The sequence below is a fragment of the Nycticebus coucang genome, chromosome 4 (assembly GCF_027406575.1).
Source record: "Nycticebus coucang isolate mNycCou1 chromosome 4, mNycCou1.pri, whole genome shotgun sequence".
NCBI lineage: Eukaryota > Metazoa > Chordata > Mammalia > Primates > Lorisidae > Nycticebus > Nycticebus coucang.
In genome coordinates, this window is record NC_069783.1 from 6,910,349 (window position 1) to 6,924,742 (window position 14,394).

A 14,394-nucleotide genomic window follows, 5' to 3' on the forward strand; every position below is an offset into this window, starting at 1 on the left:
CCACGTAGTCAGGAAACTCCTGGAATCGGGGAGCAGTGACATGAGGACACATGTCTCTCCCGTCAGCCCCCAGAAATTCTATTCATCAGTCTTACTTCATGTCCCACAGAAGGCTCCAGTTCACCAGCACAGAAACTCAGCAGATATTGAGAAAGAGCCCCCATGACTCCATGCTCAAGTCCCCATTCTCTTGTTACCAGCCTAAGCAGACAACTTCCGTTGGCTGTGGCTCACAGGCTGCCGTCTTAACACTCTGGGTTCCGGTCCTAGAAGGCCTGGCGGGGCGGGAGGGCCCTGCCCTGCATGGCCACATGGGCCCCCTCTGGTCCTTTGCACCAGCACGTGAGCACAATCCTCCCTGCGTGGAGGGACAACCCAGCAGCCAAGGCATGTGTCTCTGCTGTTGTTTCACACACCCTCAGAGTCACATCTCATTGTGGGCCCCTCTCACTTTGCTCAGTGCAAACAGCATAGGACTAGAACCCCAAAGATTTAAGGTCTAGACCCATCTCTGCCCCTATCTGGGTTGTATGAGCTCAGTGCAATTGTGTAATCTATGTGGGCCACTGTTGCCTCATCTATAAAATTTCCTCATAGAGAAAGAACCATGTTCCTTTCCCCTCTGGAGTTAAAGAACACTTGAGGAATCCAACAGATTATTTACTCCCTTTCCCTGAAAAAAAAAATTGTGGCTACATATTCTGTGATTTGAGAGAACAGGGGACTAAGAGGCAGGTGGACTTGAGGCCATTCGATCACCCTGCATATCCCCTAGCTTCTCCTTTATTCTGAGGCTAGGGGACCCTAACTAAAGCTTTTAACACAGGACAGGAACATTCTCATATCTTCATTTTAGGAAATTAGAAGGTGGTTGTGATTGGAGAGAATGGCCTGTGAGTGGAGGGAGTGCTCTGCAGGGTGGCGCATGACCTGAGAGGACTGTAGTTGTCACGGTCACTACTGCTCCAGGGAAGGCCCCAGAACCAGCAGCGGCACCTGGGACTCGTTAGAAATGCAGCCCCTGCAGCCCTGCGCAGACCTTTCAAGTCAGCGTCCACACTTACACAAGTTCCCCAAGTGGTTTGCACCTTGAGGGAAAAAGCGCTGTGTTAGATTTTTGTGAATGGGCCTTAGGGATGCTGAAGACAGAACGGGATCTACTGAGATTCATGGGGAAAAGAAGCCATGAATTTGAGAGTTGTCTCTGAGGAAGGCTTGAGTGAACTTCGTGACACTGAAGGTAGGAAGGCAATGGAGAAAGATCAAGGAAATGGCTGAGATTCTCCCTCTGGGGGCTGGGTGGGGGGCATTGCCACTCGCCCGAAACAGGGACACAGGAGAGGGGTGATTGGAGAGACATTATTGAACTCCTTTTGTGCTGTGTTAACTCAAGTGCCAGTAAGACTCTACTGGGGTTTCAGCCAATGAGCAAGTGGAAATACAGGCTTAGAACTCTGCATGCAGGTTATCAGTTAGGATACACATTCGGAAGTCAACGTGTAGGGATGTTAGCTGAAGGTGGAAGAATGATGATGTTTCCCAGGAAGGATCGATAATGACCATGTGAATCAGACAAGAAGAACATGGGGAAAAAATAGAGAGAGAAAGAGGTGAGTACAGATCTGAAATAACCACCAGTAACAGCAAAGGGAGGAAGGTGAGTCCCTCAGAAGTATTCCCAGAGGTGCAGAGACTGAGAGACTGTGGACGGACGTTTGTCCCTCTCGCTGTGTCAAACTCGCTGCCTTTGCTCAGCACCCAGCTGCTCGGTCAGCACTGTCACATGCCTCGGAAGCCGAGCGAGATGAGCTCTAGCGTCTCCAGATATGGCGATCAGGGAGACAGCGGTCACTTTGATCAGAGCAGGAACAGGGAGGTGGCCAGGCCGGAAGCCCCCGTGAGCGGGAAGTGAGAAAGGGGAGGAGCTACGTGGAGAGCGAGGGTCCAGGTTTTGCAAGAAAGGAAACGAGAGAAGAAGAGTGTTCTACTTTGAGGAGGAGCTCCTTAAAAGAGGAATTTTGTTTTGCTTGGTTTTGTTAAGGATGGTTTCTATTTAAATCTGTTTACAGGCTGAGACGAAGAATCTGGAGAAAATCAGGAGACACAGAACAGAGGGAAGTGGTAGAGCCGAGCTCAGAGGAGCAGGAAGGTATAGCGGAGGGACAGGTGAGGGCTGTGCAGGGACCAGAGGGGAACCCACACCACAATGGCTACCAGGGCTCCAGTCGCTGGGCTCATTATGAGCCAGGGAGCAGGTTAATGGAGTGGAAACGCTGCCCTGATGCAGCCGGGTGCCCACGCCGCCGGCCACGGGGCCAACGGTGACCTGACGTTTAAAGTGGTGGCTACGTGCCCGGCCACACTGCGCCCTGCAGCTCCTGCCTTCGCTCCGCGTCCTGCTCCCTGGGACACTGTCTCAAGCCATTCAGGGCACCTGAGAAACCGCAAAGCTGTCTTTGAAGAGTCTATGTGCATATTTGCAAAAATCACATTGGCCTTAGCTTATAAACCTGGCCAATGTCTCCATACCGGTATTTATACAAGATGTAGAGAAAACATCGTATTTCATAAAAGGTGAAAAGCCTGGGAATCAAGAGAACCATTGAGCCACCAGAGGCGAAAGCCCTTTTTGGTGTTGACACTGACTCACTGTTTACAAGAGCGCTTTCAGGAAGCCTTCAATGATTCCGGCAGAAAACAAAATCAAGAAATTACTTTGTCAAAATGTGCGAATTTAACCTCCAGGGATTTGGGGAGGGGGCGGCGGGCACAGTTCTGTAATTACAAGTAGCACGGAGGTACTTCGTTCTTGGCAGTGATGGGGATACACAAATTGAAAAGTATGTAGTGACAGTTGGTGGCAGAAATCCTAGAGAAAACAGAGCCTGCCAGGTACCAATCCGTGCATTACGGGATCAGCGCACATGCACAGATGACTCATGGTCCCCCCTACAATTTAATGCTGGTTTCACCATATGTGAATTTTGAGATCTTACAGTTATGCCTGGTGTCACACATGGTCTCTGATAACACCACAACCTTTTTCCCACTCCCTTCTCTCAGGTCAGAGATCCAGAGAAGCAAAAAATAATCATTTGAGGCGTGAAACATAATTTTGGGTTTTCTGAGAACTACACAAAGAGTTAAACTCTTCTGTTTTTAAAATTAACAATGAAAAATAAAGGTTAAACACACACACATTAAGGTGGCACATGTTAAGCATCATATTAGCAACAAACTTTGTGAGGCTTTATTCCAAGTAAGAGGAAGGGCTGTGTCACCCCATGAGTTGGGTCTTCCTCCCGTGGTCAACAGACAGCCATTGGGCCCTGTGCGGGGCCTCTAGGGCCACCACAAAAACATCCACAGATTGGAGGATTACACAACACTCACGGACCAGCTCACAGTTCTGGAGGCCTGAAGTCCCAGATTAATGTCCTGATCGGGTTGGCTCCTTCCAAGGACCGTGCGGGACCCTGCCTCAGGAGGCTACCCCAGCTTCAGCTGCTTTGCGGATCTTCTTTGTGCTCCTTGAGACTTAGAGAGGTTAACTTACAGCTGGGATGGGTTTCTAACCCAGGCAGTCTGCCTCCAGAGTCTGGGCTTCAGTGACTATGCTATAGAAGAGGCTAGAAGATAGGGAAGAAGGACTCATGCAGCCGGGGGGGCTGGAGGCTGTCAAGCCCTGCTTCTTACAAGGTGGTGCACATATATTTTTATCTTCACACAGCGCTGTCCTCCATGTGCCCCTCTGTCCAGGCTCTCCTCGTTATAAGGACACCAGTAACACAGTGGCTTGAGGCCCACGCTAAGAGCCTTATCCTAACTTGATTACCTTTGTAAAGACATTATTTCCAAATAAGGTCACACCGGAAGGTGCCAGGGTTTAGGACTCTGACATACCTACTTTTTCGTTTTGTTTTGCATCGAGTGGGAACACAGTCCAGCCCACAACAGGCCTTTGCTTTGAATTTGGCAATGGCCTCGGTGCAGGTGGATGGTGGTGAATCAAAGAGTAATTCTTGTCCTCACATGGTTCATACTCAGGGAAAAGGGCCGGTGTTTAACAGGCACTTAACAGATAGTTTCTCCATTAGAGTCAGTGAAAATTGCTATGAGGTAAAATAGCAGGTTATGTTAATACATACAACGAAGGTGTCAAAACAACCTTAGGGGTCAGGGTCTGCCCTGCCCCCAGAGTGAGGATGTGTGTCAGGTGGAGAGTGTAGCCCTGGAGGAGCTGGTGGGGCAGGGGAATGGCTTTGGTGAACAGCAGGAGTGGGTCACTGCTGGGCACATGTCTCAATGCCACAGTATTCCCATGAGGGACAGGACTTACCATTGTTCACTGATTGCTCTCTTATACCCTCACAGTCAACTGTCACCTGGGTTACTCCCTGCCTATCCTCTTTTTATAATACTGAGAAGTTTTAGTTTTGTGTTTTCTCATTTTGGGGGAATACATTCCTGACCTATCCAAGGCCAATGGCCTATTTCAAATAATGGTGTGTTCCCTGTACCTGTCTCAGCTACCACTTTGTAGGAAGCAGGGATTGACAGGCTGAACTGAATACTTCTTCCCTACTTTCTAGCATCTTCTATAGCATAGCCATTGAAGCCCAGACTCTGGAGTCAGACTGCCTGGGTTGGAAACCCATCCCCACTGTAAGTTAAACTCTCCAAGTCTCAACTTCCTCGGCTATAATGCAGAAACGATAAGAGCACCGTACTCTGAATATTCTACTTCACAACTAGTTGTAAGAATCAAACCAGCTCCTGGCACATAATAAACACACAGAAACACTGTGACAGCACTTAGAGCAGGCTCTGCCCCCAGGTGTCTCTCTTCCTTTCCATTCTAAATTTTTAAGGATCCTTGGACCCAGTGCCTAACAAACTACACTGAATATAGTGTATGCACAGTGGGCAGCCACCAGTAAATGAATGAATGGAATGTTTGATTCCAATTTCTGTCTCAGATAGATGGCTTAAGTGAAAAGAGTAAGGCCCTTTCTAACTTTAAGAATCTTAGTTTATTCAACCAGGCATGGTGGCTCACACCTGTAATCCTAGCACTCTGGAAGGCTGAGGCAGGTGGATCACCTGAGCTCAAGAGTTCAAGACCAGCCTGAGCAAGAGTGAGACCTCATCTCTACAAAAAAAAAAAAAAAATAGCTAGGCATCATAGCTGGTACCTGTAGTGCAAGGTACTTGGGGAGTTGAAGCAGGAGGATTGCTTAAGCCCAAGCGTGTGAGGTTGCTGTGAGCTATGACTCCAGGACACTCTACCAAGTGTGACAAAGTGAGACTCTATCTCAAAAAAAGAAAGAAAGAAAGAAAAGAATTAGTTCATTCACCTTCTGTCAATTTAATCTGACCCACAAATAGATAGGCCACAGCTACCGAACAAACTTTGTCCTTGTTTGATTTAAAGTGATTTAAGATAAAAAATTATAGGCTCATATTTAAAAACATAAATAACAAAATGATCAAAAATGAAGGGACATTCTGAAATTGCCTTTGTGAGAAGGCCCCGTGTCGATCAGATGGGCACTCCCTCCATTCAGACAGATGAAGTACAAGTTCGTTCAACACAACTCAACAGCTACTGTGGGCTACAAAGATCTCTAGGATGCATCGCAGGGATTCAGCGTCAGCTTTTGCAGCATCTCGTCTGATCCTCACACAGGGATGGGTGGTGAATCTCATCATCACACTGTACGGGAGTAGAAGGACACAGATGCTGATTCAAAGCCAAGTTTCTCCTCAGAGCCCTTTCTAAAAATTGCCATGCTGGTTTTATGCTGGATGTGCTTTTTAATCTCTATTTCAAATTTGGTTCACAAAGGCATACGGCAGTTTTATTGTGTGTTTTTTAATTGACACATAATAACTGTACATATTTATGGGATACATGTTATATTTTGATACACGCATACAATGCATAATGATCAAATCAGGGTAATTAGCATATCCATCCCCTCTAACGTTCATCATTTCTTTGTGTTGGAAACATTTCAAATCTTCTCTTTGAGCTATTATAAAATACACAATATATTGTTAACTGTAGTCCCCGTGCTGTGCTCTCGAATACTAGAACTGATTCCTTCTGTTCAACTGTATGTCTGTACCACCAACCACCCTGTCTTCATTCCCACCCTCTCACCCTTCCCAACCTCCATTACGCCTCCCTCTACTTCCATTCGATTCAGGATTTTAGCTACCGCGTATGAGTGAGAACAGGCAATACTTGTCTTTCTGTGCCTGGGTTCTTTCACCTAACATAACAGCCTCCAGTCCCACCCATGTTGCTACCAATGACGGGATGTCCTTCCTTTTTATGTCTGCACAGTATTCTACTGTGTATATGAACCACATGTTCTTTATCCATTCATCTATTGATACAATAACTCTACCTTTGCTTTTCCTCAAGGCTCAGACACGTTGGCTCCAGGAGCAGAGAAAAGAAAGCTAAAATTCTTTCTAGCTGCTGGGAGGCAGAGGAGAGCCACCCATGCATGGAGCAGGTGTCTGAGCAAGGACAGTCCCTCACAGGCATTCTAACTGGCTGCTTCCCCATGTAGGAGCTGGTGGTACTGGGTGTACCTGTCACCTTCCCAGACACCTCTGAACCCAACCTGCTACACAGCCATATGTGCTCCACCTGAGAATCAGGAAGGTAATGGAGCAAGTCCAGGTGGAGAAAAGTTGGTGACTTTGATTTATTCAGGGAGAAATACTGAAAAACACATATATATTCCAATAGAGGGAATACATAATCCAGGATGAGGTTTTTAGTGTCTTCCAGCTGACCTAGAGTACCATTACTGTAAAAATCATAGCATCCTCTCTTAACACACTAAGAAATAGACCCTAGCTGTAAAACAGTATGTTCAAATAAATAATCTAAGGTGCCAGAATTCCACCCTGAAGTTTAGGTTGTACCTCGAATGTCACTATCGGTTGATAAACATGCGTTACTCAAAAAAGCCATTAACAATTCCAATCGCCCTGTTTTTCTAATGGCAGAAGATGACATAATTAGAAGTTGAATCCAACACATCCCAATTGTAGGTGAAGCTATTTAATGTTTTAGACAACATCTCTAAAAAGAAAAAAAGGGAGAGAGAGAGGAAGAATGGAAGAATGAAAAAACATTGGAACACCACAAAGCGATTGGGTTATATCTAAGCTGACCCAGAAAAGAGACTTGCCAGTCAGATGCAATACATGTAAATAGTTCAAGGGGTGTGCATGCATCAGTGTGATTACTCAGACGAAATTCATCATAGAGCCTTTGAACTGGAAATTTTATTTCTAAATTTTCCACTGCTGGAATCCATTTAACATGTAGCTGGTAACATCATTCACTGTATGAGAACAAGAGTCTTTCTGACAGTGCTATGATGTCTGGGGTTTGGGACTTCGCCCAGGCTAATTGGTGTCCCTGCTGCTGGCCTTTCCCTCCTGCTACTCAGCCCCAGCTTACTCTCGACACAGCAAGCAGAGTTTTCCTTTCCAAACCTAAACCAGCTCATAGTCACTCCTCAGCTCCTATCTCCTTCCAAGTAAAAACTAAGATCTTCAGAAAGGTCGTACATGGTTTAACCACTTACCACCCCTCAGATCTCAGTTCCTACCACTCTGACCTCAGCCGCTGAATATTGGCCAGCTGGGTACTGCGACTCCTCTGACCTCCCTAGGGAAAGAGCAGCCACCACCACATCCTCGTTCCCAATTGTACTTTCTTTTGCTTTGTAGTTAATAAAATTACACTGCATTCTGCTTTCATGAAGATTAAATCAACGTATTTCATCTTATTATTTTTGCTACATACAACTAAATACTCTGAAAATGTATATGTAAGACAAGTAAGAAAATTCTTTTTTTTTTTTTCTTTTTTTACAGTTCTTGGTCAGGGCTGGGTTTGAATCTGCCACCTCTGGTATATGGGGCTGGCACCCTACCCCTTTGAGCCACAGGCGCTGCCCAAGTAAGAAAATTAAGAACCTCTGAACATAAGGAAATATGGTATCAGTTCTCTGGGTGTTCTTTTCATCTCTTGTATTTCAGACTTGGAGCTGAAGAAGCCAGCAACCTAAAAATGGAACATAAGACCAAGAAAGCCTCCCCAAAAGCCTGCTTTCTCTGGCCAAACCATCAGAAAAGGGGCTGCCTAACAATACAGAAAACATTTAGAAAGCAACCACCCTAGTTTACACAAACAGAACAGAAAAAAATCTTTACGCATGCAACAAAGGCATAGGAGAAAAAAAAAAGATTTCCACTTTGGCTGACTGTAATGAGATACCCCAGCCCATTCAGTCCTGGGATGAGATGAGAAAGGGCAAATATGAATCCCCCACAGTGTCAGTGGGGACCACACAGACAGCCTGGACTTCCACCCCAACCAGGATGTAATGAGACATCCCTTCCACTCCAGGGGTGACATCAAAGAAGGCTAGAGAATGGAGACTTTACCAGCACCAGTGACAGCAAAGCTGCCCCCACCGCTACTGTGCAGGCCATGTCAGAGGCACCAATAAGGCACTCCTCAGCCAAGATGTTAATCAGTGGAGGTCTAGTGGAGAGCTGGAACTCCACTCACACTCAACAGGAATAGGAGCCACTCCTTGACTCATGTCATTGGAGGCTTAGTGGGGGATCCCAGACTTCTACTCCTATTTGACAGTAAAAAGGTATTGATACTCTCCCATTTTTCTTGGACAAAGGTTTGAGAAAGCCAGCTAAAACAGAAGATTTAAATAATCTCCAGAATCTTATCATGCAATGCTGAAAATGTTCAGGTTTCAACTGAAAATCATCTGCCATGCCAAGAACCTGGAAGATCCCAAACTGAATGAGAAAGGCAATTGACAATTACCAACACTGAGATACTCAATCTGACAAAGATTTTTAAGGAAGCATCGTAAAAACACTGCAACAGGCACTTATGGATAGATTCAAAACAAATGAAAAAAAAAAAAAAAACTCAGTCTCCTTGAAGAACTAGGTATATAAATAAGAACCAAATGGAAATTTAAACTAAAAAATAAAATAATTGAAATAAATATTCAATGGATGGGCTCAACAGCAGAATAGAGAAGACAGAAGATAATTTGTGAATGTGAAGATAAAACAAAAGAAATTGTCCAACTTGATCAACAGAAAATACACTGGAAAAAATTAACAAACCCTCAGGGACCTGTGGCTCAAGGAGCACAGGAATTCATAACAAAAGATCCAACATTCATGTCATCAGAATCTAAGAAGGAGAGATGAGAGAGGGAAGAGCTAACTAAGTACTTGAAGAAATAATGAACAGAAAATCAATCCTGAACAGAAAAAATCCAGAGAAATTCTCAAGTTTTCATAAACCAAAGACAAAGGAAAAAAAAAATCTCAAAAGTAGTGAGAGAAAAATAACATTTTTTTCCTGTAAGGTTAAACAATTTTAATGACAGTGGAATTCTGATCAGAAATCATGGAGGCAGAAGGAAGTGGCACATTTTCTTTTTAAATGATGAAAGAAAGTAATTGTCAATCTAGAAATTTTTATCAAGCAAAAATATCCTTCAGAAAATAAGAAATAAAGACACTCTCAGAGAAAGGAAACTAAGCAGATTTTTAACCACTAGACCTATTCTGGAATAGCTATAAAAGCTTATCTAGGCAGAAATATATAATAAATGAAGGAATATCAGAACATCAGAAAAGAAGAAAGAACAATAGATCACAAGAGTCAAAATATGGACAAATACATTTTTCTTTTATCTTGAGTTTCCTAATTTATGATTGACAGTTGAAGCAAAATTATGACAATATCTGATTCACTTTTTATAAATAAATATATGCAGTAAAAATATTTAAGACGATTATACTGCTAATGGGGAAAAGTAAAGTGTAAGATTTTTTCACTTCACTTGAAAATGTCAACCTCAGTAGCCTGTGATAAGCTATGAATAAAAAATGTGACACTTACCAACAACTAAAATATCCATACAAAGAGATATGCTAAAAAACAGAATAAATAAACCAAGAGAAAAGTTTAAGAAATGTTCTAGTTACCCACAGGAAAGGAAGAAAAAAAGATAAGAAAAACAGGGGTGGAAATAACAGAATACAAAAAATAAAATTACAGACATCAGTCCAAAAATATCAACAATTACATTAAATGTAAAAGGCTTAAATATACCAATTAAAGACAGAGATTGGCAAAGTGGATTAATCAAGGAGCAAAGGCATTACCAACCTGTCCTAGATGTAGGAGAGGTAGTTCAGAAGTTGCTGGCGCATCTGTGGTTCTCTAGAAAAGAAAAGAAAAATAAACTCAAAATAAGGATAAGGAAAGAAATACTAAAGATAAGATCAAAAATCCATGACTTTGAAGACAGAAAACAACAGAGAAAAATCATTAAAAAGCAAACGGTGGTTCTTTGAAAAGATTAATAGAATTGACCAAGCCTCTAACAAAACAGAAGACAAAAAATATTAATAGCAAAAATGAAACAGGACATCTCACTACACACCCTGCAGATATCAAAATCTTAATAAAGGAATTTTATGAATAACTCTACACATGTAAGTTTGGCAACCTAAATGAAATGAACCATTCCTGAAAAAGCACAGGCTGCTCCAACTCACCCAATATTAAATACATAATTTGAACAGCACTGTAACTATTAAGAAAATGAAAATGTGTAATTTTCAAATTCCCATAATGGAAACGTCCAATCCCAAATAGTCTCACTAGAGAATGCCACCGGGTATTTAAAGAATAACACTAATTCTATGCAATAACTTACAGAAAATAAAGAGGACAGAACTATTAGTATTATTATCATGATTTCAAAACCAAAGAAAGTAGACAAAAAACAAAACCACAGATCAACATCTCGATGAACACATTAACAATATTAGCTAATATTGATCAGTACATAAAGAGAATTATATACCATAGTCATGTGGCGTTTATTCCATACAATTAGAATGCACAAATGTCCAACATTTGAAAATCAATGTAATCTGCCATATTAACAATTAATATATTAACAGACAATATTAGATTTAATTTATATTAGTTGTTACCAAAAATTTATTTGGCAATTCATTGGCTAGTCATGGTTAAGTCACTCAGAAAAATAGAAATAAAAGGAAATTTCTTCAACTCTATAAAGAGCCTCTACAAAAAACAAACAAAAAAATCTATAGTTAACATTATACTGAATGGTGAAAGACTGAATTTCTTTTCCCTAAGAGTAGAAACAAGACCCACTCTCACCATCTTACTCAGTCTAGGATTTATCAGTTCTAGCCAATGCAAGAAGGCCAGAAAAGAAAACGCAGAAATGAAGATCAAAAATGAAGAAATAAAACTGTCCATATTTGCAGACACTGTGTCTATGTAAAAAAATCACAAAAAAATCTAAACAAAAAAAAAAAACTTCTAGAATTAGTAAGTTCATCAAGATTGCAGGACACAAGGTAAATATTCAAAACTCAAATATATTTCTATATACTACCAATGAACCTGTGGACACTAAAATTAAAAACACTGTAGTATTTACAACTTCTCAAAGAGTAAGAAATACTTAGGCATAAATATAACAAAACATAGAGAAGAATTGACTGAAAACTACAAAAAAAAACTGATAAAAGAAATCAAGGAAGACGTGAATAAATGAAGAGATATACGATATTCATAGATAAGAAGACTCAACATAGTAAAGATGTCAGTTCTTCCCAAATTAATATACAGGTTTAATATAATTGCTATCACAATCACAGCAAGGTTTTTTGGTAGGTATAGACAGATTATTCAGAAATAATTTATATGAAAATGCAAAGAAACTACAATGGCTAAAAAAATTTTTGAAAAAAGATGTATGAAGTGGGGGAATCAATCTATGCATTTCTAAGACATTATATACCCTATTTCCTCGAAAATAAGACATCCTCCGAAAATAAGACCTACTTACAGGAAAGATAAGACATCCCCTGAAAATAAGACCTACCACATCTTTGAGAGCACACCTTAAAATAAGACACTGTCTTATTTTCGGGGAAACAGGATAGTTACAATAATCAAGGCTATGTGATATTGGTGGGGGAATAGACACACAGGTCAATGGAACACCATCAAAAACACAGAAATAGATACACACAAATATGCCCACTGATTTTTGACAAAAGGGGAGAAATGGAAGTCTTTTAAATAAGTGGTGCTGGAATATTGGATATCCATAGGCAAAAATTCTCAAGTATCTCCAAAAATCTTCTAGAATTAATATCCAAGTCATGGGATACAAAATAAACATGCAAAAATCAACTGTATTTCCACAATTTCTTTAACTTAAACTTCACAGCTTATACAAAAGAAGATTTTTAAATGGATTACAGATTTAAATGTAAAACAGAAAACTACACAATGTAAAGGAAAAAATATACAGAGAAAATATTTGTGATCTTGGGCTAAGCAAAGATTTCTTAGACTCAATGCCAAAGCATGAAAGGAAAAATTGGTAAATATTGATATCACCAAAATTTACACTTTTGCTTTGTAAAAGATCCTGTCAAGAGGATTAAAAAGGCAAGCTAAGACTAGGAGAAAATATTTGCAAACCACATAATCAACAAAGGAGTACTCTCTAAATTATATAAACAACTCTCAAAACTCAGTAGTAAAAAAAAAAAAAAATCAATTAGAAAATGTACAAAAGACATGAACAGACATTTTCACTGAAATGAATATCCAGATGGCAAATACACACATGGAAAGATGTTTACATCATAAATCAAGGGGAATGCAAAATAAAATTGTAATGAAATATCACTACCTAACCATTAGAACAGTTAAAAAACAGTGACAACACCAAATCCTGCCAAGGATGTGGAGAAACTGGATCATTCATCCATTCTTGGTGAGAATGTAAAACAGCATAACAGCATTGGTAAAAAGCTAAATTTGCAATTACTGTATACTCAGCAATTGCACTCCTAGGCAATAATCCCAAAGAAATTAAAATTTATATATTAATCAGGTCAAGGGCATGGGATCTTTCTGTATTATTTCTCACAACTGCATGTGAATCTGTGATTGTCTGAAAATTAAAAGTTCAATAAAAATAGTATAATTCTCGAAAGCACAAAGATATCCAAACTGCATGTTTCCACTCCTCACTGCCAGAATGAAAGTGACCAGAGAACTGGTGGTAGATTTTGATGACCTGTGTGTCCCCTGCAAAGCAGTGCCCCATGGACAGCGGATGCTCACACCTTTGTTGAATAGGTCAAGGCAGGGACAGCAGCTGTGGAACAACTTTGCTAGAGCGAGGTGTGCCACGGTGAGACCTAGCAAAGAATCCCATAGGGCAGTGCCCTGCCCACATTTATAAATAAGACTGAAACCCATGCTCCTCTGTCAACAGGTGCCTTGCTTGGCTCTGTCCCTGAATTCCTCAAGAAACCTGAAGATAAAATGGACCTTGTACTTGTTATCCCTGTCCTGTCTTATGAAGCACATCATTGGGTTTGCCTTTTGAATATATCATTAAAGTTGCATCCTATAATTAAAAAAAAAAATGGCATTCGTTGAGCATTTACAATGTGCTGGCAAATGCTGAGTTCTTTCTAACTATTTTTTCATTGAAGCCACACAACTTGGTAATCCTGGTGTTTTCATTTCAAGAAATTGAGGTGAAGAGATGATAAGTAATCACAGAGACCTACAAGCCGCTAGTGTTTGAAGCAATATCCAAACTCTGCAGTCCAACTCCTGAAGCCTGTCAGTCATTCCAGCTCGTGGCCTCTGGGAGGCCGAGATTGAGCAACCGCCCTACGTTTTAACACCTAAGGCATTTCAGTAGGAGTAATCTATCATTTGTACATGGAGGGCTGACAGCCTATCCTTCCCTTCCTCCTCTCCCTTTTTCTGTATTTCCCCAACCAAAAGGAGCTATTATTTAGCAGATAATTGTTAATTCAGAGCACACATTTATTACAAATATAAAAAGAAAAAAATTGTAACCACCTGAAGAAACTAGAAAAAGAATGTCTATTTAAGGCCCAGAAAATAAATAGTTATAAATTTTTCTTCATTCTACTTCTGTAAATAAAATGTATTAAAACTGCAATGTTGGTTAATAGTTTCTTCTTTCGTAGAATTTTATGTTTTATGGTATCTGGTACAAATTGCTAATCAGTCCTTCTAAGGGTCAACAGATGTCAGTCAGCCATTTTGTTGTAATAGGAATTTTTATAACTTCTCTATTCTTTTAAACACCACATCCCCAGTCCCAAAATAGTGAGTCCCAGGAGGGCTCTTTGTTTTTGGAGTAGGAAGGGAGGCCAAGGGGTGACTACCAGGAGGAAATGGAGTGAGAAGTAAAGAAAGTA

The 14,394-nt window shown here is 40.9% G+C and overlaps 1 long non-coding RNA gene across 1 annotated transcript in view; it reads right to left on the minus strand.

The window, feature by feature from the left end:
* Window positions 1–10,307, minus strand: part of LOC128584538 (uncharacterized) — a 68,974-nt gene extending 58,667 nt beyond the window's left edge. Inside the window, exon 1 of the long non-coding RNA XR_008379686.1 lies at window positions 10,253–10,307. This is a non-coding gene — a long non-coding RNA (uncharacterized LOC128584538). The remainder of the gene's footprint in view (window positions 1–10,252) is intronic.
* Window positions 10,308–14,394: the final 4,087 nt, after the last annotated feature.